Source organism: Stegodyphus dumicola, chromosome 9, assembly GCF_044657685.1.
Source record: "Stegodyphus dumicola isolate Sdum_Otavi_A_Nest chromosome 9, ASM4465768v1".
In the NCBI taxonomy this organism is placed as follows: domain Eukaryota; kingdom Metazoa; phylum Arthropoda; class Arachnida; order Araneae; family Eresidae; genus Stegodyphus; species Stegodyphus dumicola.
The window spans coordinates 12,639,910-12,664,638 of record NC_140776.1 but is presented as its reverse complement, the minus strand read 5'-3'; positions in this window follow the sequence as shown (position 1 = coordinate 12,664,638).

The following is a 24,729-nucleotide window of genomic DNA, read 5'->3' as shown; positions in this document are numbered from 1 at the left end:
ATTAATAAATTAATAATTATGAGCATCAGCAAAATTTTCATAATTAACCAAAAAAAAAAAAAAAAAAACCTCCCTTATATTTATATCTTGGAATTTTCAGTTCCCTTTTAATCCATTCCTTTTTCTCATATTGTTACACTGTACTCAATTTTTCATGTATGTAGAATTTATATACTACTTTGTATTGCATTAATGCGAATTTATATTTAAATGATAATTTTTACAAATTCTTGCATCACAACTCTAGTTAATAGAAGATGTTTCTAACACCTTGGCAAAGCTTAATCTTCAGCATGTAGCTTATTTTCTAAACTAGTTTCAGGCTGAATTATTTGTAAAATTAATTACTTGAAATTATTTCTTTAACAATGATGGTCGCTAAATCCCGCTAATAATATTTCTAACTGTTGTAATTTATAATGCAAAGAGTTCGTGTGATTTATAATATTATTCATTTATAATTTTTTCAGCAGTATTGAAATTAATAGCATGTACTGATAATATTATACATTTAGATTACAGTGTTTTAGATTTCCATTGCCTTCTTCATTGATGCTTTTATGCTACATTCCTAATATTTTATAATGGCATACTTATTTGTATGGCATACTTATCTATGTTTAACTCATTCACCAAACATGTAAATCTATAATTCAGCCCACTTTTGTTTTTACATGTGCTGTATCTTCTACTTTCTTTAATATATTGTTCAGTTTAATTTCGAAAGATATTACGATCAAGCGGAAAAGTCACTAAACACTAGTAGTTCGATTCGAGTTCCTAATCCCAGAGATCTTCCATCTTTCTTTCTTTCTTTCTTTCTTTCTTTCTTTTTTTTTTTTTTTTTACTTATTTACTGTGTAAAAATGTAGCGTAAAAATTTCAGTTCATGAAGTAAAAATACTTTTTAAATTTATTCTTTAAAAATATTGCAAAAATTTTCACCTTTACCTTAGCACATCTTTCTTTACCTTAGCACATCTTTTTACAAATCCCTCTAATAAGAAAAAGTAATGAAAGAAATTAACTCGGTTTCGGTGATTGATACCTCGGTGAAAATTATATGTAACATTTTCCCAAAAGCATAGAGTTTATATGGATATAAATAAATTAAGGATTATTTCTCCATCTAATTTTCTTAACATGTTTATTCCAGAATTTTCTTTTCACACTGTAGCGCTTAACTTTATGATTTTTCTATAACCATTCGATTTCTCTAGCCATGGCAACTTTGCATACCTTCTGACAAGTAGTTATATTTTTAACCACTGTACTTTAATTCCTGTTGACTATCAGTACATTATTCACTTGTTTCACAAGTGCAACTTTTATTTTATACGCAAATCTAAGTAAAATAGCATTAAAACTTCAGTTATGCTGAGCTCCTCATCGATTGCTTGTTTTAGATTGAATGAAATTAAGCTTAATGCTACTGTTAATTAGCTTGTTATAAATTTAATGATACATTTCTAATTAATTATATGTTCAGATATTTCCAAGTATATTACTCAAACTTTTGCATCCCAATTTTTAATTTTTGGTTAAAAAAATAAACTTTTATTTATTGAGAGGACTGACTGATTATATTAACTTGCAGTATTGTTTATCTAATTTTCTTCTAGATAAATTTTAGAAAAAACTTCTTAGCATAATAATTTAAATTTATTTACAATTTATACGTCAGTAACTGCGATCAAACTGTAAAAACTGCGATCAACTGTAAAAACTGCGATCAAATCTTCGCAAATCATTTCAAGCAACTTAAAACATTCGCTTATCCCATCTGTTGCGAATTGTGCCAGATTATATGCTCTTCCCAAAATTCATAAAAGTGGTATTCCTTTCCGCCCTATTGTATCAAATTTAGGTACTGCCTCGTATCCTTTAGCTAAATATTTAGTTTCTAGATTTTCCACTCTCTTAGACAATAACATTTACACCATAAAAAATTCAATAGAGTTTGTAAAAAAGGTTAAAAACATTTCTCCTAGTAATTTACTCATGGTTTCTTTTGATGTAAAATCATTATTCACCAATGTCCCAGTGGAGGGTGCATTAAGATGTCTAGAAACCAGACTTCGCGAATTTCATTTCTCTTGCATCGAAATTGATGAGCTAATTTCTCTCACTCAACTCTGTTTGAAACAAACACATTTTGTTTTCCAAAATAAATATTACAAGCAAACTGAGGGATTAGCCATGGGAAGCCCCCTCAGTCCCATCCTGGCTGATATCTACATGCATTATTATGAATCAAAATTGTTTGAAATTTTAAACTTCCCGGCATGGTTCCGCTGCGTAGACGATACTTTTGCCCTGTTTGAAGGTAATAAAGATGATTTAAATAAAGTTCTTTTAACAATGAATTCTATTGATCCTGCTATCCAGTTCACTTTTGAACTTGAGACTTGCAATTCTCTTCCGTTTCTCGACATTCTGGTCACACGTAACACATCCAACTTCAATACTACAGTTTACCGTAAACCTTCATCGGTTTGCCTTCCACCACACTTTAAATCATGTCATCCGACTAAACAAAAGTTAGCTTCATTTTATTCCTATGTTTTCCGTGCTCTTCAAGCTTGCTCCTCCAAACTAGCCCTTGATGAAGAACTAAATTATTTAAAAGCAATAGCTGTTGACAGGGGCTTTTCACCCAACATTATTAATCAAGCAGTTAAAAAATTCTCATCTCAACACACTAAAAGCCACACTCTTATTTTAGGAGATTATAAAAATTCTGTTGTCATTCCCTTCTTTCCATCAATTAGCTATAAAGTTGCACATATTTTGCAGAAGTTTAACTTTCGGGTTGTTTATTCTCCCATCAATAAAATTCCAACTTCTATACTCAAGGACCCCATTCCGGATATGAATTCCTGGGGTATTTATAGGATTCCTTGCCAGTGTGGTTTAATTTACATTGGCCAAACTAGGAGAGCCTTAAAATTTCGCGTCAAAGAACATGAGGCATATGTTAGAAAAAAGGAAACACAGAAGTCTTCTGTTGCTCAACATTGTTGGTCCGAAAATCACACTTTCAATTTTTCTGCTGCCAAAATTATTCAAAAAAATCTTCCATTGGAGAACTGGATTTTCTAGAGGCATTTCACATTCATAAAAATCTTTCTGTTCTAGTTAACGATCCTAATTTCCAATCCAAATTTGCCTTCGGCTTTTAGAGAAATTATGTTTTAGTTCTGGTTTCGCCAACAGATGGCGCCACTTGCTTATTCTTGTCCAGGCTTTCTTATCTTATCTAATCATTATTTCCTATCTTGTTCATTTGCGGTTTTGCAGCTGAAGATGATGGTTCGGTAAAACCATCGAAACTAGTCCTGTGAAAATTTTGTAGGTATAACGCTGATTTTTGTTGTTTGACTTCTGAATTAGTATTTATTCGGCGTGTTATTGTGTCTTAATTATACGTCAGTGTTCCAAATGCATAGTAATGTTTTTATAATAGATTTCATGCTAAGCTTTTTTTAAATTTCACTAAATTTAATTTCTGCAAACATTTACATGATTACTTTAATTAACAAAAAATATTTTTAGCACACTTTGATATGAAATAATTTTTTGCACGCTAGTGAACTCTATTAAATTTTCCAGTCTAGTTCAGACATCTTGACTATTATTGATGTAATTTATTAAAAACATAATTTGTATGCTTTATAATTATTTAATTTATGATATTATTATAATAAATGGAAGATGTTTGTAATGCTAATATGTATGTTTACCAATACCTTTTATTTTCTTTGTTAGCTCTCGCATTTATTACTGTTATTCAAGTAATTAGCCTGCTTGTTAGATAGTTTTTTATTTGGTCTTGTGATATGTAATTCTATTTATTTATTTTTACTTTCCTCTTGGCTACAATTGGCTTCGAAAAGTTAAATTGTAACCCTGTAGGCAGCACGGGGAAGAAATTCTGATTGGCGCAGTTGGACTATAGCTCGACCCGGGGGGGATTTTCATTAGCGCAGTTGGAGTACACCCATATATAAAGATATATATATATCATATATAAAGATTTAAACAAATTTAAATTCTTAAAAAATACGTATAAAAGTAAAAAAGTAAATTTAAATTCTAAAAAAAAAAGGAAAAAAGTCAAAATAATTTAAAATAATTTTAAAATATGCAAACATGTAAAAGATTTAATTCTCGAACTAATCTACAATATCATTTAAATTCAGAAGCATAAGCAAATCAAGTGCAAAATCTATCCACGAAAATAAATCTACTAATTTAATAAATTAAAATTAAATTAAACAATTTTTTTAAAAAATGCATATGTGAATGATCGTAGAGTAGGCAGGAGACAGACTTATCAAGGGGAAGTTGCCTCCAAACCTAACTCTCCAATCATTCAATTCGTATTTCGTCATTCATGCAGGCAAGGGTAAAAGTCAAAACCAAAAGTAATTCCAATAAAGTGGTACCCTTAGAAATTAACATTTAAGTATTAACATTTAAGATTTAAAGTTTAAAAAGGAAAATACTAATTAAGTCTTTTGAGAAACAAGCAAGTAAAGTCAAGAATTAAACTTTTGTTAAAAAATTAAATTTTTTAAAAATTAATTTTTATAAAATAATAAAAAAATCTAGAAACCAATGTATTTTAGAAATCCTTGTCTACAGAAACTTCCCCTACACGAATATGCATATCAATAAAAAGAAACTATAAAAGAACTATACATAATCCATATAAACCAATAAGAAATAAAATCAAAAAGAAACAAAAAGAACTAATTCACAATTTTTAAAATAAATATATATTTAAAAATATAATTTCATATTTAGAAAATACTTAGATACTACATAAAAAAATTTTTTAAAAAATACTTAAAGCAAGTACAGCTTGACACTCAACTTTACCTACATAAGCGCCATCTATATAATTTGAAGAACACACTTACTTCTCTTTCACAACACTTTTGCAGACCCCAACACTCATATAGTAGGTAAGTTAGAATTAAAACTTACTATTTACTTGCTTTAAGTATTTTTTTTAAAAAAATTTTATGTAGTATCTAAGTATTTTCTAAATATGAAATTATATTTTTAAATATATATTTATTTTAAAAATTGTGAATTAGTTCTTTTTTGTTTCTTTTTGTTTTTTATTTCTTATTGGTTTATATGGATTATGTATAGTTCTTTTATAGTTTCTTTTTATTGATATGCATATTCGTGTAGGGGAAGTTTCTGTAGACAAGGATTTCTAAAATACATTGGTTTCTAGATTTTTTATTATTTTATAAAAAAATAATTTTTTAAAAATTTAATTTTTTAACAAAAGTTTAATTTTTGACTTTACTTGCTCGTTTCTCAAAAGACTTAATTAGTATTTTCCTTTTTAAACTTTAAATCTTAAATGTTAATACTTAAATGTTAATTTCTAAGGGTACCACTTTATTGGAATTACTTTTGGTTTTGAATTTTACCCTTGCCTGCATGAATGACGAAACACGAATTGAATAATTGAAGATTTAGGTTTGGAGGCAACTTCCCCTTGATAAGTCTGTCTCCTGCCTACTCTACGATCATTCACACATGCATTTTTTAAAAAAATTGTTTAATTTAATTTTAATTTATTAAATTAGTAGATTTATTTTCATGGATAGATTTTGCACTTGATTTGCTTATGCTTCTGAATTTAAATGATATTGTAAATTAGTTCGAGAATTAAATCTTTTACATGTTTGCATATTTTAAAATTATTTTAAATTATTTTGACTTTTTCCCTTTTTTTAGAATTTAAATTTGCTTTTTTACTTTTTTACTTTTGTACGTATTTGTTAAGAATTTAAATTTCATTCCTTGCAGCAATGGCGCAAAGAATATTTAATTAAATATGTATTTAAATTTAATTTTTTTAATTAAACTCAATTTATTCTTATGAAACAATTCATATATAAAGATATACTATATATCATAGGAGCATATCATATAAAAGATATATACGTATATATATCTAATATCTTTAAAAGAGCATAATTTCGGATACACAGTCCGCGCATGGGAGATATTTTTTCCCCCCGTACAATGTTGTCATTACTCGCTTTGAAATCGTTGAGTTTGTTTATCAAAAATTCGTTAAGTGTTACAACATATGAAATCGATAATAAAACAAATTTCAAATTCCAAATTAAGGCTTCCAGATGTTCATATTCGGATAGAGAAGTACGTTATTCAAAAAAGGATGGCTCTAGGTACCGTCGTTTTATCACAGTGCGAGAAACATACATACATTTATGCAGATTCTTCATTATTTAACTTCTTTAAATATAATGCAGGACTCTAATAATTGGTGGCAACAATTTAAAAAGTGATTCCCCGTTTATAGTGAATCAACGCAAAATGCCAAAACGAAATTGATAGTCCTTCTGTGCTAAACATTTTTTTAATTTGACATAGCAAAATATAAATATTTTCGTCATTATAACACTTCTGTAGTTGTATATGAGTACTATATATATATAAACCATTCCCCCCTTACTCGGCAAATCAGTAAACAAGGGAAGTGCACAACTAAATGCTATTACAGCCCCATAAACAAAATATCAACGTTCTGCGTCTAAACGTTTTTGCATTATGCGAAATACGTACGTGCGTACAGACGTCAGGAAAAATCAACACCGAACGAATTTGCTGTCGATTTTAATGAGAGTTTTACTTGACACTGGCAGCTTGCGCTCATTAAAATAATAATAATAATAATAATAATAATTAAAAAAAAAAAAAAAGGAAATCACAGATAAATTGAAGCTTTTTATTATACGAACAGAGACTCTTTCATTACATTTAGAAATGAGACACCCATTAGAAAAAAAAATTGACGTTGTTAAGATAAAATTATTCACCCCATTCGAAATAGAATTTCTTATGACAGACGAACTTCACCACCTCCTAACCTAATAGACAATTTATTAGCAAAGAATTAAAAGGTTTGCAGCTTGCGGACTCTTGGGATTATAAAGAAAAAAAATATATATCTTCTAATAAAGAGACGGATAATTATTATAATCTCGTGATTGGCCCAGACCTGGCTCACCGAATATCTAGGACAACTGAGAGTCAGTGGCGTAACGAGGGAGGGGCAAGGGGGTGAATTATGGCCCGGGCGCCAAATGGTCTCCAAAAAAGATTTTCCGGAAAATTTCAGTTTTTATTTTGATCGATTTCTGGAAAATATATTTAAAATTAATAACTATTGTATTATAATTAATTGTTTATTTTCTTGATTTGTCTGATTAAATGTGTAATAAAATATTTGCAGTACATGAACCAAAACGTTCTTTCGAACCACTTTATTTCTCCAAAGTAGAGATATATTTTTATTTTTTAAACGAAATGCACATATATTTCCCGCTTTTTATTTTAAAATGATATCACGACCTTGTCCCGAATTTCTCAAACATATCCAGCTTCCAAAATCTGATTCCATAATCTGGTAATGACATTTTGGAAAAATCCTAACTCTTCCGCTACAATGGATTGCGTTTGACTCTCCTGTAAACGACTGATGGCCTTCCTGGCTACCGATTCAACTAAATCATCTTGCTGAGACATCGTATATTCACTGCTACAAAGCATTTAACGCATGTCAATTGTTTTTAATCTCCTAGTTTTTAATCAAAAGGAATGCTGCAGGTCGCTCCTTACTCCTTATTTAAAACGCATAGTTTTCGATGTCATGGACTAAATATGCATATTCCCAACTTTGTAAACGTTATAATTTTCCTTTATAATCTCTTCTATTTCCTTTTGTTCAAAAAGGTTGTCGATTATATATATGGTTATTTCATACCGAACCCACAATGTCCCCTAATTATTTTGAGCAGTGAATGTGACTGCGTGACGTTACTCCGCAGTAGAAAAGAAAGGGAACCTAAGGCTGCTATCACACGTCGGTTTGTTTCGGAAGAACAACTGTTTGGAACAATTTTTCTGTTTTGTCACCACAGCCAATCACCATAGATCGCATTTGGGTTCACACAGGGGAAACTGGTTCCCCATTACAAACAAGCTGATAGCTGATTGGTTGAAAACGTACAACTTGCAATTTTTTTGGATAGGAAGGAAAACGTCGCACGTCTTTCTTTCAATAGTAAACCAGGCAGAAAAATTGTCCGAAATAGTTGTTCGTGTGAAACAAACGCCGTGTGATATGAGCCTAAAACTTCACTACAGATCTATACAGAAAATATTTTTTCCAAACCTAAGAGTCGCACTTCAAATACTACTTACTATTTCATTATCAAATGCTAACTATGAACGTTCGTTCAGAAAATTAAAATAAATTTTCTCACATTTACAATCAACGATGGGACAAGATCCCCTAAGTCATCTAGCATTTTTAAGTGTGGAAAGAGAAAAATTTGAAAGGATCGACTTTGATGAAATTTACTTCATCCAAGGTAAGAAAAATGTATACATAGTAATTAATTGTATTCATGTATTATACTATTTTTAATAAATATAAGTGCCTTACCAAGTCGAGGTGCACGTGATTGAAGCGAAATAAGGGCAAATTAAAGTTTTTAAGTTGGCTGGTGGTGTGTCTTACAATTTAGATCTTTGGCACTTCAAGCACGAACGTGTCCAGTTGGCTATGTCCTTTTGCATGCTAGGCCATACGAAACTTTGCTGTATCAGTTTCCTTGATGCAAGGATATGACAGACGATGTAACTGTCTAAAAATGGCATGGCAAAACCCGGAGGGAACATAAGGTCGAAATCTTGAATTTTGAACATCACAATAAAGTGATTTTCCAGGTGACAGCTGCATAGGCTGCAAGTTGAGATTGGTGGAAGATTTGCTTTTCAAGAGGGTTTGTAGTTCTGAATCCCGGTGTTATTCATCCGCAAGGGCAAGTTTATTGGCGAATGAACGGCTAGTTCTTCAATACGAGACAAGGTGTCTGCAACAATATTCTGCGAACCCTCAATATAACGGATATCTGTTGAAAATGGCCCTATGAGGTCTAGGTGTCTCATTTGACGAGGAGAAGCTTTATCCGAACGCTGTTGAAAAGCATAGGTTAAGGGTTTGTGATCTGTGAAGATCATGAAAACGCGTCCCTCTAGCATATGTCGAAAATATTTGACAGTCACTATCTTGGAGTGACTCTAGATGCAGAGTTGAGATTCTCTAAACACCTTGAACATGTTTCAATAAAGGCATTGAAAAAGCTAAACATCCTTAAAAGACTTTGTGGTGCCTCTTGGGGATCAAGACCAAACACCCTCAAGAATACTTACACTTCCATCGTCAGGCCTGTTCTAGAATAGTTCTAGAATACGCAGCACCAATATGGGCATCGGCAAGGCCTACTGTTAAAGGAAAGATTGATGCTGTTCAATATAGGGCGTCTAAAATCATCACTGGAGCTGTTTCATCAACGAATAACATCAAAATTGAAAAGGAATGCGGCCTCGTCTCCTTGGAGAGCAAAAGAAAATTAATAACAATTAAATTTACCAACAAAATACAAACCCTTGCTGAACATCATATCTCAAGTAGAACCTTCAGGGCATGGAGTGGCAATTGCAGGCTTAAGAGATCCTCAACCCTCCAACATGACCAAGATATTAGAAATGACATCAATCTCAAATATGAGACTTTCAAAATTTCCAAAGAGCCTTACAATATTCTGTGCCCTCGCCCCCAAACAAAAATTTATTTAAATCTCTTACAGCATTGTACCAAGAAAGGTCTCACCGCATTAATCAAAGAAAAGGGTGACCATACCATTGAGGAACTCACGACCTTAACTTAAGATCTGACAATCGCCTACACAGACGGCTCTTCCGACTCCAATCTGAACAGAGGAGGAGCGGGAGTCTTTTTCATCGGACCAGACGGAGCGCAGAAATGTCACAGTATTCCTGTTGAGAAAATCGCCTCCAACTATACATGCGAGCTCGTCGCCATCCAAAGTGCTCTGGAGATTTATCTCTCTAAAGAAGACCAGAGTTCCAAGGGCATCAACATCTTCTCTCCAGATCAGCATTGCAAGCGATTCAGAAGGGCAGATGTCAACTCAATCATCAGATCGTTGAGCTCACAAACAAAATCATTGCTGCCCAGACATCCTGCATCTTACAATGGTTAACGGCTCATGTAAATATTTTTGGTAATGAGAAGGCCGATGAGCTTGCAAAGGCATCCCGTGATTCTCCTCAGCCATCTAACTGCCTAACCCTTGTTGATACCAATGCAGTTGCCAGCCAAAGACTAATCGGTCAAGTTAAAGGAAACTCCATCCCGGAATTGAACTGTGACAGAGCCATATCGACTATCATAACTAGACTTAGGACAAATCACTATAAAGGGATGAGGATTTCTGCAGACGGACAGCGCAGTTACACCAACATTTATCCTCATTGCCCAGATGACATCCCACTGTCTCGCCATCACATCTTCAGCTGCCCAGCAATCCAGGCCAAACTGTTTAGCATCGGCATACTCCAGACCCAGTGGACCTACTTTATACTGATAGAGCTGCCGAGGTTGCAAGTGCTGTCTTTGACAGCTTCGAAGCTATATAATTGCACATTGCCAGACACATCATCATCATTTGACAGCTTCATAAATTTCTAATAATTCGCGATCGTAAGTGCTGTATCTGGTTTGTGCTGGTGAGAGTTTTTTTAGAAAAATATGAAAGTGATCTCCATAATTCGTGATCTTTCTGTTGTAAAACTGCTCCTATACCTGTTGCTGATGCGTAAACGTGTAGGAACATTAGGTTATTTTTTGGAAGCAGAAGAGATGAAGAGATGCCTTCGCCGGTAATCGAGCCGCGGACCTCTGGAGTATCGGCCCAGCGTGCAAAACCACTACACCACGAACGCACGCTATGAAACAGGAGAAATACCTTATATACTCCCCTTTTTAAAGGGCGACTGGGGTTTTTAGGGGACCCAATCGCCAAATCCTGGGTGTGGAGAATCCTCATCCAACACCCCTTTTAGTTCGGGCGCCACTGTAGAGACATTAGGTTAATTGGAAAAGCCGGAGAGATGGAAAATTAGCAACAGCCTTTGCCAGGAACCGAACTACGGACCTCTGGAATACCGGTCCAACATCATTTAAACAACTTAAATAACGCCCCAAACGATTATGCCACGCTGTCGCGCGGTGGAGCATTCCACAGGTACTGCCGGATTAGATGTGTCTCCACGTCGACGCCACACACGTACTGTCACTGGATAAACAGAAGTTTGACTCATCTGAGAACACGACGTTTCACCATTCTGTCATCCACATTGCTCCAGTCCAGCACCATTCTAAACGTTGGCGTCTATGCTGTGGGGTCAACGGCAGCCTTCTTAACGGACGCCGTGAGTGCAGCCCACGTTCAACCAATCGACGGGAAATGGTTCTGGTCGACACGGGAACATCCAAAGTATCTTGCACATGCTGCAGAATTGCGGTACAAGTGACTTGCGGGACCGCCACAGCTTGTCGGCGGATGCGTCGATCCACGCGTGCTGACGTCACTCTGGCTGCACCTGCACCCCTCCTTCTTCCCACACTTCCTTGTTCCAACCATGTTCGCCATGGTCGCCGCTTTTTCGGATGGCCCAAACTGTCCTTTTACTATCGATAGGCAGCTTTTTGCCACCGATAATGAAATGGCCGTTGTTTATCGATTACGAAGGTATTAATGTTTGGATTCGTGTATAAACTTTGTCAGAAGGAAAATTAATATCGCGAAACCTTGCAATTTAAAGGAATACTTTGCAGACACGAAGTAGAAACTGTTAAAAAAATTTGCTTATTTTTATAGAAAATCATAACCATTCGATGATAAGAGTATGTTACGAAGTGTGTTATATATCATACGAGTTATGAAAATAAATGTAAAGATAATGTATGTATGTATGTGAAGTAAATAAAGTCCTCTAGAACGCAAACACTTTATTTGGTTATCTAGTTGAAAGTTTGGCCATTTTGTTCTTAAGTATTTATCAACATAAATTTTTATTAATTTTATTGCCTAAGATCTGGTTGATGTTTCCAGATCTGGTCCAAGTTAAAAAAAGAAAAAAATGTTTTATATTAAAAAAAAAAAAAATGTTCATATTCATTAATTTTGTTGCATAACGTGTAATAGAACTCTGTTTGATTTTTATTTGGTTTCATTGACAGCTATTGCATGCTTTTTTTTTTTTTTTAAATAGCTGATGCTTTACAACTTCCATACTATATTAAACATTAAACAGGGTATACTAAGATAGATTTGAAAATTTTTATTGTTTCTTCAGAAACTCAACAATTGCCTCAATGACTACTGTATTTTTCATCCTGTCTTATTGTATAAATGCAGTCTGTTGATTTGAAATATAATAATTTAACAGTCAGTGTGTAAAGAAAATCCATTCTTTAGTTTTATAAGGAGCAACGTTTTTCAAAATAATCTTATAATTAAAACAGGTTTTCTGAAGTGTATTTATTTCTTTAGTGATGTATAAGTCAATGCTACTTAGCTTGTATAATATTACATTACTGTCTATTTTGACTGGTACCAGTAGGCTAGCAGATAAGATAGCTGAACATTGGATGTTTGATCCAGGCACAAATACTGGTGAATGGGATAGTTGATTTTCCTGTTTCTCCTTATGTATTATGTGAATACAAGTCAATTTCTCATAGAAATACCTTCTCAAAGGCATCCTTTACCTAAGGTACATAGCTTTTACTGTAGTTACCTTGTTTTGTGTAACTTAGCATAGCCGTCAAAACCTTAATAATTTTAATACAAAATAACAAAATTTTTTTTTTGCTACCATATTACCATAACAAATTTCACAGGATGCACCAAACTGTGTCAACCATGTGTATATGCATATAACAATGCTTCAATTTTTAATAAGCAGCATCACCATTTTTGTATTTTTTTTCCTTTTTTTGTGTGCATTTGTCCAAGTTAGAATGAGTTTTATAACTCATATTTTTATAACAAATCATTTATAAACAAATCATACTTTTTTAAATGTGAAATTAATTTTAAAATATACACTTGTGGAATTTGTCTGCAATGGATGAAATAGTGGTGTGAATAAAATTCTGAAAAATAAAGCTGTATCAAATTATAAAGTTACAGAAGAATGGAATTTGCTATGTTAGTTGAATTTAAATTACCCGGAATCTTTCTCCCTTCGCTGTTGCTATACCACCAAAAGAAAGCCAATTATGAACAGCATCCTACAAACAAAAACTTGCTTGTAACAAGGTTTATTGATTGATTGGTACAGACTTTAACGGCATATTTGTTACCAAATGAATCTAAAGCAAACTAGTATGAAGGGTAGTTTTACAGGTTAACTTGTTTTCAAATTAGCAACTCTGTAAAAGGGATCATCCAGCTGTACTGACACTACATTTTCTTTCTCATAGCTTGTTATTTGGTTGTAACAGGCAGTTAAGATAAAAACACTTGTAACACTGCTTAATTTTTATGTATGGTAGCCCAGTTACATGACTATAACATTTTTCCACTACTTTTTTTACACTGTAATCTTGGTTTAGAAAGTTATTTACCAAGATTTTGGGATGTTGTATAGGAATATCATATGGATCAACTACAGCCAAATGTATTGTTTCAGAAGAGAGTATATACTCTTACTGAATCTTTTCCTGCACTTATTGTTTGATTTGATATTTCCTGTATAGTGGAATGACCATCATGACAACATAGCATCCTGTAGCCCTTTCTATATAATTCCATTCAGATATTCACACTTTTATTTTTGTAAGTTAATGCAGAAGACAATACATATTTACATCTATTTCTGATACTTCCAATTTTAAGGAATAATCATGGAGTCTATACTGTTACATAGAAGATACTTAACAGGGAGTTTAACATTATTCATGCAACAAAGGAGCTGAAGTTTATTGCATTTTTAACAATATGTTAAAACTCATACAAGCATTTATTTCTTTTATTATAGATGTAAATCAATGACCAGTTCCTAAAGTATTGAAAGATAAAAGTCAAGAAAAAAATTCTCAGTTCATAGTGCCAAAGTATTTTGTTAATATTGATAAAATTCAATTAAAAAAAGATTACTCATGTTATTATGTAGAATTGATGCTAAAATTCTATATGAGAAACAAGTATCGATTAATTGTGTTAGGTAGAATTAATAAACAGTCGGGCAGAAATTTATTAAATGCATAAAACATAACAAAAGCCAGGGCTGTATTTATTCCTCCATTTAAAAAATTGTGGCTTTTCTATCCAACTGTCTTCAAATCTGTAAATTCAGAAAAAACTAAAATTGTAATTTTTTAGAGAGAAGCATTTCCATCCTCAAAAAAATAAATGTTAAAAAAGAATTGAAATACAAAATTTGTGCATTTTATGCAGAAAGTGAAAAGAAAATCATTATTTCATTATAATGTTAATCATAAAAACAGATCTGCTTAATATTTTTGTAACAAAAACTTAAAGAAATATTTTTATTCTATTGCATGTCCAGTGATATTAAAAATAGTTTTAAATTTTGATTTTAACTTGAAGATGCCCCAGAGGAGTTGCACGATATCTAAAATTTCTCTGAAACTTAGTTTGAAAACCTTCAAACTACTTGAAAACTTCAAATTATGTGAAAAAAGAAATGTAGATGTAAACAGCAGTGATTAAAAAGTTTTAATGACCAAAATATTTTCATTCCATCAGATTATTTGTTTATTTTGAAGAAGACATTGTAGAGACATTAGGATTTTTTTGGAAGCTGAGAGATGTGAAAAACGAGCAATGCCCTCTCCGCGACTAGAACCATGGACCTCCCAAATATGTGCCGAGGCATGCTATGAAGGCAGGAGAAATACCTTATAAAACAATCCGATAATAAGATAACAAGTAGAAGATAAGAATTTTTTTCTTCTGGAAAATTAAAAAAAAAAAAAAAAATCATATTGCATATATACAAGCCTATACCATAAATTATAAGTATATAAAATTCTTGGATTATCTAATGGGGGAAAGTAATAAATCTAAATATTAATATATAAGAAGTAATAAATGTAAATATTTCAATAAATGAATAGATAAAAAATGGCCTTAAACAACCTCATGTTTAAATTACTTGGAGAAATTAATGCCAACAAAAACATTATTATTGAAACAAATGTAGATAATAAACACAAATTGCCTAATGTATTTAATTTGAATATCTGAATCACAGAATTTTCAAATAGAAAGGTTTCACTAAATAATGACCGGGTAAAAGATAAGTTATTATGATGGAATTAGCCTTTGTGTATCGGAAATGGACATGTAGTTGAAGAACGAAAGCTTGCTTTAAATTACAGAGATTTCTAATACATTAATTTAATATATTTTTAAAAATATTTTAATAATATAATACTTTTCTAATACATTTATTTTATTATCCAAAAAATTTTCTAATTAACAGAATGGTACGGCGTAAGTTTCAGTGATTAATTATCAGAAAGGCTTCTTCTGAATGGTTTAATAATAATAATACAAGGAAATAAGCTTATTTTACACATGCCTTATGGCATAAGAAAAGGAACTTTTGAAATATATTAAAAACTAAAAAGATTTACATATACCATAGAAATGATTTTTAACTCTAAACAAAATTACTGGTTATCGTTTCGGAAACAAAATTCAATACTTGCCCATAGTAAGACCAACTTGTGAAAGATTTTTTGCCAAACTGCAAATCATTGCGTAAGGAAGAAAATTTCCAAAAGCCATTTTGAAATTTTTAATAATATGACTAATAATCATAAGATACTACTTTTTGATCCATAACATGGGATGTTTGAACTAACTAAGTAAAAACTTTAAATTGCATCAGTATTATAACGAGTTAATAAATTTTAAATCACATAATTGATGCCAATGTTGTTAAATTACCACTTTTGTTGTCCTGGTACAGTTTTCTGTCTACACATTTTGAATCTGAAATAATGCATTCAGCACGGCATGCACACTGGGTGTAGGGAAAGAGAAGCAACAGAAAGAAACTGGAAAGTATGGTTAAATGATAAAAACCAAATCCTTAATACCACTATTGATAGAAAGAGACTAAAATGCAAATAAGAAGCAAATTTCCTTAAAAGCTAACAATGAAGAAGGATTAAAATTAGAATCAATGGTTAAAACCATGGGATTTTTATTGATATATAAAACATCAAATGCCAAATGAAGTGGTGTCTCATCCCCCCAGTATAATTTTTCGATGTGGAGAAATGGAAAACATGATTTTTTTTTTTTTTTTTAACTAGCAATCGTAGGCAATGCAGAATTTATTAATTTTTCTTTGAACATAATTTTGTGTTGTTCAGTACAAAATTTAGGTCACGCATCTCTGCTGTTTGGGGGCACTTAAAAAAGAACTCTGTGAACATAATTTAAAAAAAAAAAAAAAAAAAAAAAAAAAATACAGGTCACTAAAATAAATAAAAATTTAGATTCTTTTCTTGTGTTCTAACATATGTAATTATTACTTCAGTAGATTCTAATATTTATTTTATAATCATGCATTATTACTACTTAGGCAACAATACAGACATATATAAATTTTCACTATTTTTTACTGTCATTACATGCACAATTGCTGTTTTTTATTAACAAGAGAATTGAACAAAGCATATCAATACTTTTGTATCAGCAATATGAGTAAGTTTCTGTTTATTAAGACTTTTAAAGTTCTCAAGATGAATTAATTCGAATAATGGAAATAATTGACAGCTGCGATTTGACGTAATGACCAACCCGCCGTTTTCAGTCCGATCACCATACCCTCGTAAAATCGTCTATCTGCTGGAAGTGCCTTCGTTGACGGCGGCCTGGCATTCTCTCCTATTACACGCATCCTCCGGGACAAAAACGAACTTTCTTCGATAATTCATCTGGCAGAAATAACGACACGAATATTGCCCATTCTGCACATTCCTTCCCTTATATCTTACTTCACGTGCGTCGGAGAGTTGCGCATTTCACATCATTCTCGTAACTCAGTGACGTGCATCTACTCTAAAATTTGCATATATTTCTGACCATTACTTCTTGGTGTTCCATTTTCAATGTCGAGCAGTGTACATAAGTATAACAGTTTTGTAGTGCTACTAAATATGTTTGTTGAAAATCTGATTTAAAGAACTCAACAAACTAGTTCAGAAAATCATATTTTTGTACATAGAATTTAGAATTGCCAAAATTTAATTAGAATTGCCATTTAGAATGCTTGAGTATAAACTTCCTACAGGGTTCAAAATCTATTTGTATTTTGTTGAATAATACGCACTTTTTTCACGGTGGATTCCATAACTTTGAAAATAAAATAATGCTTGCTTTGTCTAAAAGGCAGTTTCCAGATCTTTTTTTTTTTCCAAAACGCAAGAAGAAAGTGCAGCAATAACAGTTCATTTGTAGCCTAGTTCATAAAAATGAAAGGTGACTTATTTGAGAATCATTTGGTTTACATCAAACAAAAGCACAGAATGTGATGATACACTTATCCGTAATTGGTGCTACATTGCTCTGGCTCCCATTTTGCAGCGCAAAAACACCCATCTTGTATTTCGGACTTCATCCTTATTGGCGAAATTTTAAAAGTATAAAAAAACATAGAAAGAAAATATTGCAACACCTGGTAATGTCAGCCTTTTTCAAGCAATATAACAAAGAATGTGCTTTTTGTTTAATAAATTTTGAATTCCTTTACTGTTGAGGCATTTCTATTTATATGGAGACAAAATTAATTAAATTATAATAAAAAGCTTCCAATCAAAAATGAATATACAGTTTGCATGCGAGAAAAATTTGAAATTTTTTAACTACACACAATTATAGTATTTTCTTTAACTATAGCTATTCTAGAATTTTTATATCAATGAATAAGTAACAATTTTAGTACTTTGAAATTATTGGAACCACCCTGCCCCAAACTGGCGATTTTTTGAAGAAATGCCAACATCACCCAGAGTGATGTTGTTCTGTAGCACTTTGTAATGCTTCGTAAGAATGGGCATTATATTGCCTGCAGCTGTATTTCTTTTCTTTTGGTATGAGATTGGGCCTACATCTCTGCCCCATATAATACAGTTTTTTCAAAGACTGCATTTAAAAGTTTTTGGATGTATGGACTTATTCCCCAATTTAATCCTATCATTTTCTGGATATTGTTTGCAATTTTGGAGGTTTTATTTCTAATGAATTTTAAGTGTTCAATTTAGTGTCTTGTCAATGATTAGATTAAGGAATTTGATTCTATCAATAATTTTTATTGTTTTAACTTCTACCGCAAATTTGGAAAGATGTGTCATTTTGTTGGGAAGGTTTTGGGAATATTATAGCTTTAGAATTCTCATGGCTAATGGTTAATTGAAGATTTTTACACAAGGATTTGAAGATACATAGGGTTTCGTTAGCATTTTTCTCTCAGAGGTTCCTGGTTTATCTTATGATAAATGAAGTGCCATCTATAAATGTTATTTATTCCTTTTGAATGGATTACCCAATTGTAGTTGGTGATGGAGGTGAAAGTTAAATTCCATTAAGTCCATCTATAAATATTATTTATTCCTTTTGAAACAATTAGCCAATTATAGTTGGTGATGGACGTGAAAGTTAAATTCGATTAAGTCCACACCCAGACGAGAACCTTGTGGGCAGTCTCTTTCTTGACTGTTCAATTATTTTCGTTATGAATAATTATGTTCTCTGTAGAATACATTCAATAAGTTTTCACCAATAAATTTAGAACAACTAAAAAAAAACCTTCATCTGATTATCTGCACAATCTGTCCAAACTCCACTGTGGTGGAAGAACACTCCCAGTGTTGATGTTTCTTCAAGTGAAAAGGTTTTCGTCTACTTTAGAATCTTGTCAGATCTATCGATTTTCAACTTTGGCCAAGCAATTAAAGCTGTGGCACATACTTCACATATGTAACTGTTCTGCCTGCTGTTGTACTATGGTTCATATTCAATTGCAGTTTACAAAATTCAAGAGATCAACTCATGGCTGTAAGGATGGGAATTTTTTATCCTTCGAGCCTATTTAAAGTTATCTAAATTTATATGCAATCTGTGATTAAATGGACATGTTTACTAGATTTAGCACCTTTGCACACATATTGTTAGTGCAGTTTTGTAACTGTTCTACACGCTTATTTATTATACTACAAAACTTTTAATACTTTGATCATTTACAGAGGCTTCGTCATTAGCTCAGCTGATTTCTTTTTATTCATTTAAGGCTTATGAGCTGGATGCAGATATTTAGAAGCAACAATGTAACAGCTGCAGGAAAGGCACAAAATAAGCAATGTCATGTGTTGGGAAACTGCATCGATTTTGGATGCCACATGATTAGTTTTCTTTTTCCAAAATATAAAATTCTATCATGATAAATTTACAGAAATAACTGTGAATTATGTAGAAATAATTAAGATGGGAAGTTCAATGTTTGTTCTTCGGAACTAAAATTTTAACCAAATTAATTTTGAAAAACTTCTAGAAAATTCTCTAAAGCCTGCAAAAATAATAATTGAAATTCTCACCACAATAAAATTACGGTACTATTCAGTTTAGAGGACCATAAAAAATCGCCAAACTATTGTTGATGGCAGTGCTGACAAAAATAATTGTGGCAATCCTAATGCAAGAAAGGAAGTATAATAGTAAATAACTATTTAAGATTATTGTTTTAATTTAGATGAAAGATTAATTTCATGTAATATTTTATTATTATTATAATTTATATAAAAAAGGCTAAACATAACTGAATGGAAGCATAAGAGTAAATAACTATTTTAGATTATTATTTATATAAAAAAAGGGTAAACATAAGTGAATGGATTCCTGCATCACTATTTCGCTACAGAGCTATTGCTAAAAAATAATTTCATCTCGTTGGTTGTTCAAACATAATTTTCTATTATGAATGATGCCTTTTCTTTGAAAAAATTCTATTTCAGACTTTTCGTCATGGGCAATTCCCAAATTGTTAAATTCATAGGATATTAAAAACGGATTTAAAAATAAAACTAGTATTTCACTGGCATCTGAAGAAATATAAAACTATCTAAACTTACGCAATTTGAAATCAGCACGTACGCTAGATTTGGCACGCTGTTAAATGGGCGCGTTTGCTAGATTTGACACTTTTGCGCATACATTTTTGCTGCAGTTTTTTTACGGTCCTCAAAACGGAACAGTACCAAAATTACTGATTTAACCATTACTCATACATTTTACTAAAACTCAAAAATGTCAAGGGCCCATTTTCAAATTTTGCTTATATATGCTGCCCCAGAAAAAAAGAAAATTCAAGATAAATTAATATTTAAAATTTAATTTGAACATTGCATAAAATGACTATAAATATATTTCTACAATTTAAAATATAAAAAAATCAATTGTAAATTTTTAGATAAAAATTTAGCAAATCAATAAAATAATTTGTCTTCTATTTCATGTCAAGTCCATTCATTACCTTGATATTATTTTACCCCCAATTAGTTTGTAAATCTGCCTAAAGGGGGAGTAATTCAAAATAGTCAAACTTAGCTTCACTAATTTATCTATGTAACTGAATATGTACTCCTCCTTTTAGACAGATTTACAAACTAATTTTGGGTAAAATATTCTCAAGGTAACATGAAGTGGAAATTATTTCTATTGATTTGTTAACGAAAAAACTTCTGTAATTAACTTTTATCATGAATATGACACACTAATAGTTCATATTTAAAATAATTAAACTTCATTATTTAAAGAATAAATTAGGTTACAAAACAAAGAGGTTGAATAACATGAAACTTGAAAAGGACAGGCATTTTTGCCTACGATCACACATTTTAAGATTTATATCTAAAAAACTTTCAATTGATTTTTTTTTTTTTTTTTTATATTTTGCATTGTAAAAATATACTTATAGTCATCTTTATGTAATGCAATACTCAAATTTTAAACATAATTTATCTTGAAGTTTTTTATTTTCTTCTGGGACATACATCATATGTAAGCATAATTTGAAAATGAGCCCAAGACTATGACAAAACAGCAGCAGGCATCTCGATTGTATTTTGCTACTTTTTTATATAAAAAATGTTATAGTTGCACTGCAAATGCTGTATGACATGGAGAACAGATTTTATGGCATGTAATACATTTTCAAACATGGAGTTGAATTCTTTTGATGATTCTAAGTCTAAATTTATGTCAAATTCTCATTTTTAAAATGTATATTTTGTTTATTAACTGAATAATTGGGTGTATTACAGTAAAGAACCCACTCACAACAGTGCAATTTAGCAGCTAATCTTTACTGTATTGTACCCCTTGGTTTTTTCCCTCCAAAGATCACCAAGCGTATTGGTTGTTCGTGAAATCTGGAAGACCGCTGCGCTTTTTTTCAAATAGTAACCCTTTCGTATGGACCCGGGTTTTGGGTTCTTACTATTCTTTTCAGTCCCTGTGTTTCCTTGCATGTACGTGGTATAGTCTAGGATTTTGAACTTGCTATTATTTTGCTGTGGGTACCATCACTTGAGTATGTCTGAGGTGAGTAAGAGGATGAACGTTGTTTAACAGTGGATAAGCTGAAACGAATAAAATTTAAATGAATTGCTTACCCGGAGGATGGAGGAGATAGTGGTGGGAAGCCTTTAAACGCATACATGTGAAAAAAGACATGTTAAAAAACTGATGTTTCATTTATTTGTCTCTGCGTGTTAATTTTTCGGTAAAAATTCGATAAAAAAATATGGCCATTTCAAGAAACCAAAATAAGAAGTTAAAGACTTAAGAGTTTATCACACATGGCTACAGTCCCTGCTGAGAAATGAGATTCTGGTAGCACTGGTTTAAACGGGAGGATTCCTAGAAAAAAGAGCCTCGCCTGAAGCGAAGTCCCGCCTATCTACGGAAGCAATGTTGCGACTACGCAGAATTTTTTGAAACCTCACCAAAAATGTCTCGGATCCCGGGTAGAGACAACCAATCAGACGAAAGTTTTGTTTCTGAGGGATCACGTGATCCTGATTTAAGCGATAATCGATTACTGTTTGGCGTTCAAGTCTTTGCCGTAAGTGAGAATGGTATCCTAGCTACATGTGTTTCCTGGAATTCTGTGGGTTCTGAGAATTGTCCCTTTCGATGTCAAGTCCTGCATAGCTGAAACATAATGTGATTGGGACTTCACACAAACTCGGTGTCCATGTACACATCAACCTATTTAAAAAAAAAATCAGAGAATTGCACAAACTAGGCATTTTGCACTGCCTTAACTTTGTCCATGTACATGTAAATCTATTTTCACTTAAACAAAATCAAGAAGCTAAAACGAAGTTTAAATTATCATGATAACCAGAAAAAATTCGCCACTGTCTTAACAAACACAGACGAACAAATAACCAAAAATACATATTTCCTAACATAAAAACATTAAACAACAAATCTTTTCACAAAAATTGGTTAAACTGAAGGGTACCCCTTGTATTATCGCAAAGCTGTTGTTTGGTTAGAGTGGACTTTAAGGTACCTAAGTTGTTGTTTCATTTATGGTAGCCTGAGTAGTTGAATGTTATGGAAACACTATTGTGACACAATCGGGTGCATGGTTCTGGGGTGTTTTGTAAGCGTTTTTGTGGTGTGTCTTGGTTTGATTGGAATGGCTGAATGTACTAAGATCTATTTGAAGTTTCTGTATGATTTGGAACGAAAGGGGAAAAGAGCGTTAATTGAGTGGTGTGTAAATAAAGGTCTACTTAGTAGCCATTACAAGTGTCCTGTATGTAGGAAGGACGTCTAGTCGAACGTAAAAACCATTTAGTTGGATTTGTATGAAGAATTCAGATGGTCACTACGTGAAGCGTTCGATCAGACAGGGTACCTGGTTTGAAAAAAGTCATTTGAGTATGATTGATATTTTGATTTTTACGTGGCTCTGGGTGTAAAAAGAGAACTTGAAAATCATCAAGACGAAAGTGTGGTGAAGAGAGATTTTCGAAAAAAGTGTCAGACAGTCGGGAACTACGCAGGATATTTTTGACTCTTATATTTGTGAATTTACGTGGCGACGGCGATATACGTATTCGAATTCAGATAATTTTAGGATGCTGTTAAGGAATTTTGTGTACCACAGACTAAAGACCTTCTAGAGTAAGTGAATATTTGCTTTTGGTAGTGCTTAAATGCATATGTTTTTCGTTTTTAATGTTATTTTTTGTTTACCTATATTGTGGAATTGGGTGCTCCTTTGACTTTTTAAGTGAAAATATATCGATGTATACATGGACAAAGTAAAGGGAGTGTGCACTACAAGTCTGCAATTTTTTAAGTGAAAATAGGTCGACGTGTACATGGATAAAGTCTAAGGAGTGCACAATGCCATTATTGTGCAACTCGGGGATTTTTTTGAAGTGAAAATAGGTCAATGTGTACATGGATACCGAGTTTGTGCAATTCTTTTTCTTGTTATTTTGGCTTGAACGAGTCAAAGAATTGCACAAACTCGATATCCATGTACTGCCAAAAATCGCCAAGGAGTACCCTAAACTAAACTTTTACCTGTTATTTTATTTATTGGCAAGTCAAGGGAGTGTGCAATGCCAAGTTTGTACAATTCCATTTTTTTGGCTAAAGTACAGAATCGCCCACTTATTTGGCGCTTTTTACAAGAGTAAGAAGAATTGGATTTTTTTCAATTTTCTTTGACTTTTTAAGTGAAAATAGGTCAATGTGTACATGGATAAAGGGAGTGCACAATGCCATTTTTGTGCAATTCAAGGATGGTTTTTTAAGTGAAAATAGGTCGATTTGTACATGGATACCTTGTATGTGGAATTCTTAAAAACGGCAAGCAGTTTGCAATTCTGCACATTCTCCCAATTTCGCACCTAATCTTCGTCATGATTAAGCACTTTTGTTCCATAAAAGTTCTAGCATAAGTGTAATTCGGCTAGCAGATTGTTGGAAAAAAAAAAGCCTTTACTTTGTGAAAACAAAAACTAACAGGTTGCTGTAGCAGGGTTGGTCGCCAAAAAAATTGCCAAGTTACCATAATCCAAAGATTAACCAAAACCAATATTTGAATGCGAATGCAGAACTATCTAAATTTTTGTATAATTATAAGGAGACATATTTACTATGTTTATTTAAGTGATCTTAAATAAGCACATCTGCTTAATTTGGGACTTTTGCATATTTTTATTGCAATTTCGTATGGTCCCTATGATAGAATTATACCCTTCTGTTATTAGAAATCAATTAATAAACGCCTATAAACTCACACATAGAAATGTTTCATTTCTTTTTTATTAGATCTGTGCAGCCCTGAGAAGAACCTCCCAACACACAAGCTACAGTGAGTCTCATAGAATTTGAAATTTTCATGTATAGATATTACTGTTAAATTAATTTCACACTGCAACATGGATTCAAGCAAGTTGCTAGATTTTGGGAGCATAAATAAAAAACATCAAACAATAATGCTCTGCAGTACAAAACAGCACACATATTTATTGAATGCAGCTTGCATTTTATCCCCCTTTCAGATTAGATCTTAATAAAGTCTGAGAATATTTTTATTAACTAATTGCTAAACTTTCATCATTCTATTTTTGATTAAAAATTTACAAAACTTTGTGTTTCTAGCAAGTAAATTTATCCAACCCCTTTGAAAAGAAAGACAATGCTCCCTCCCTAATTAAGTTTCTTT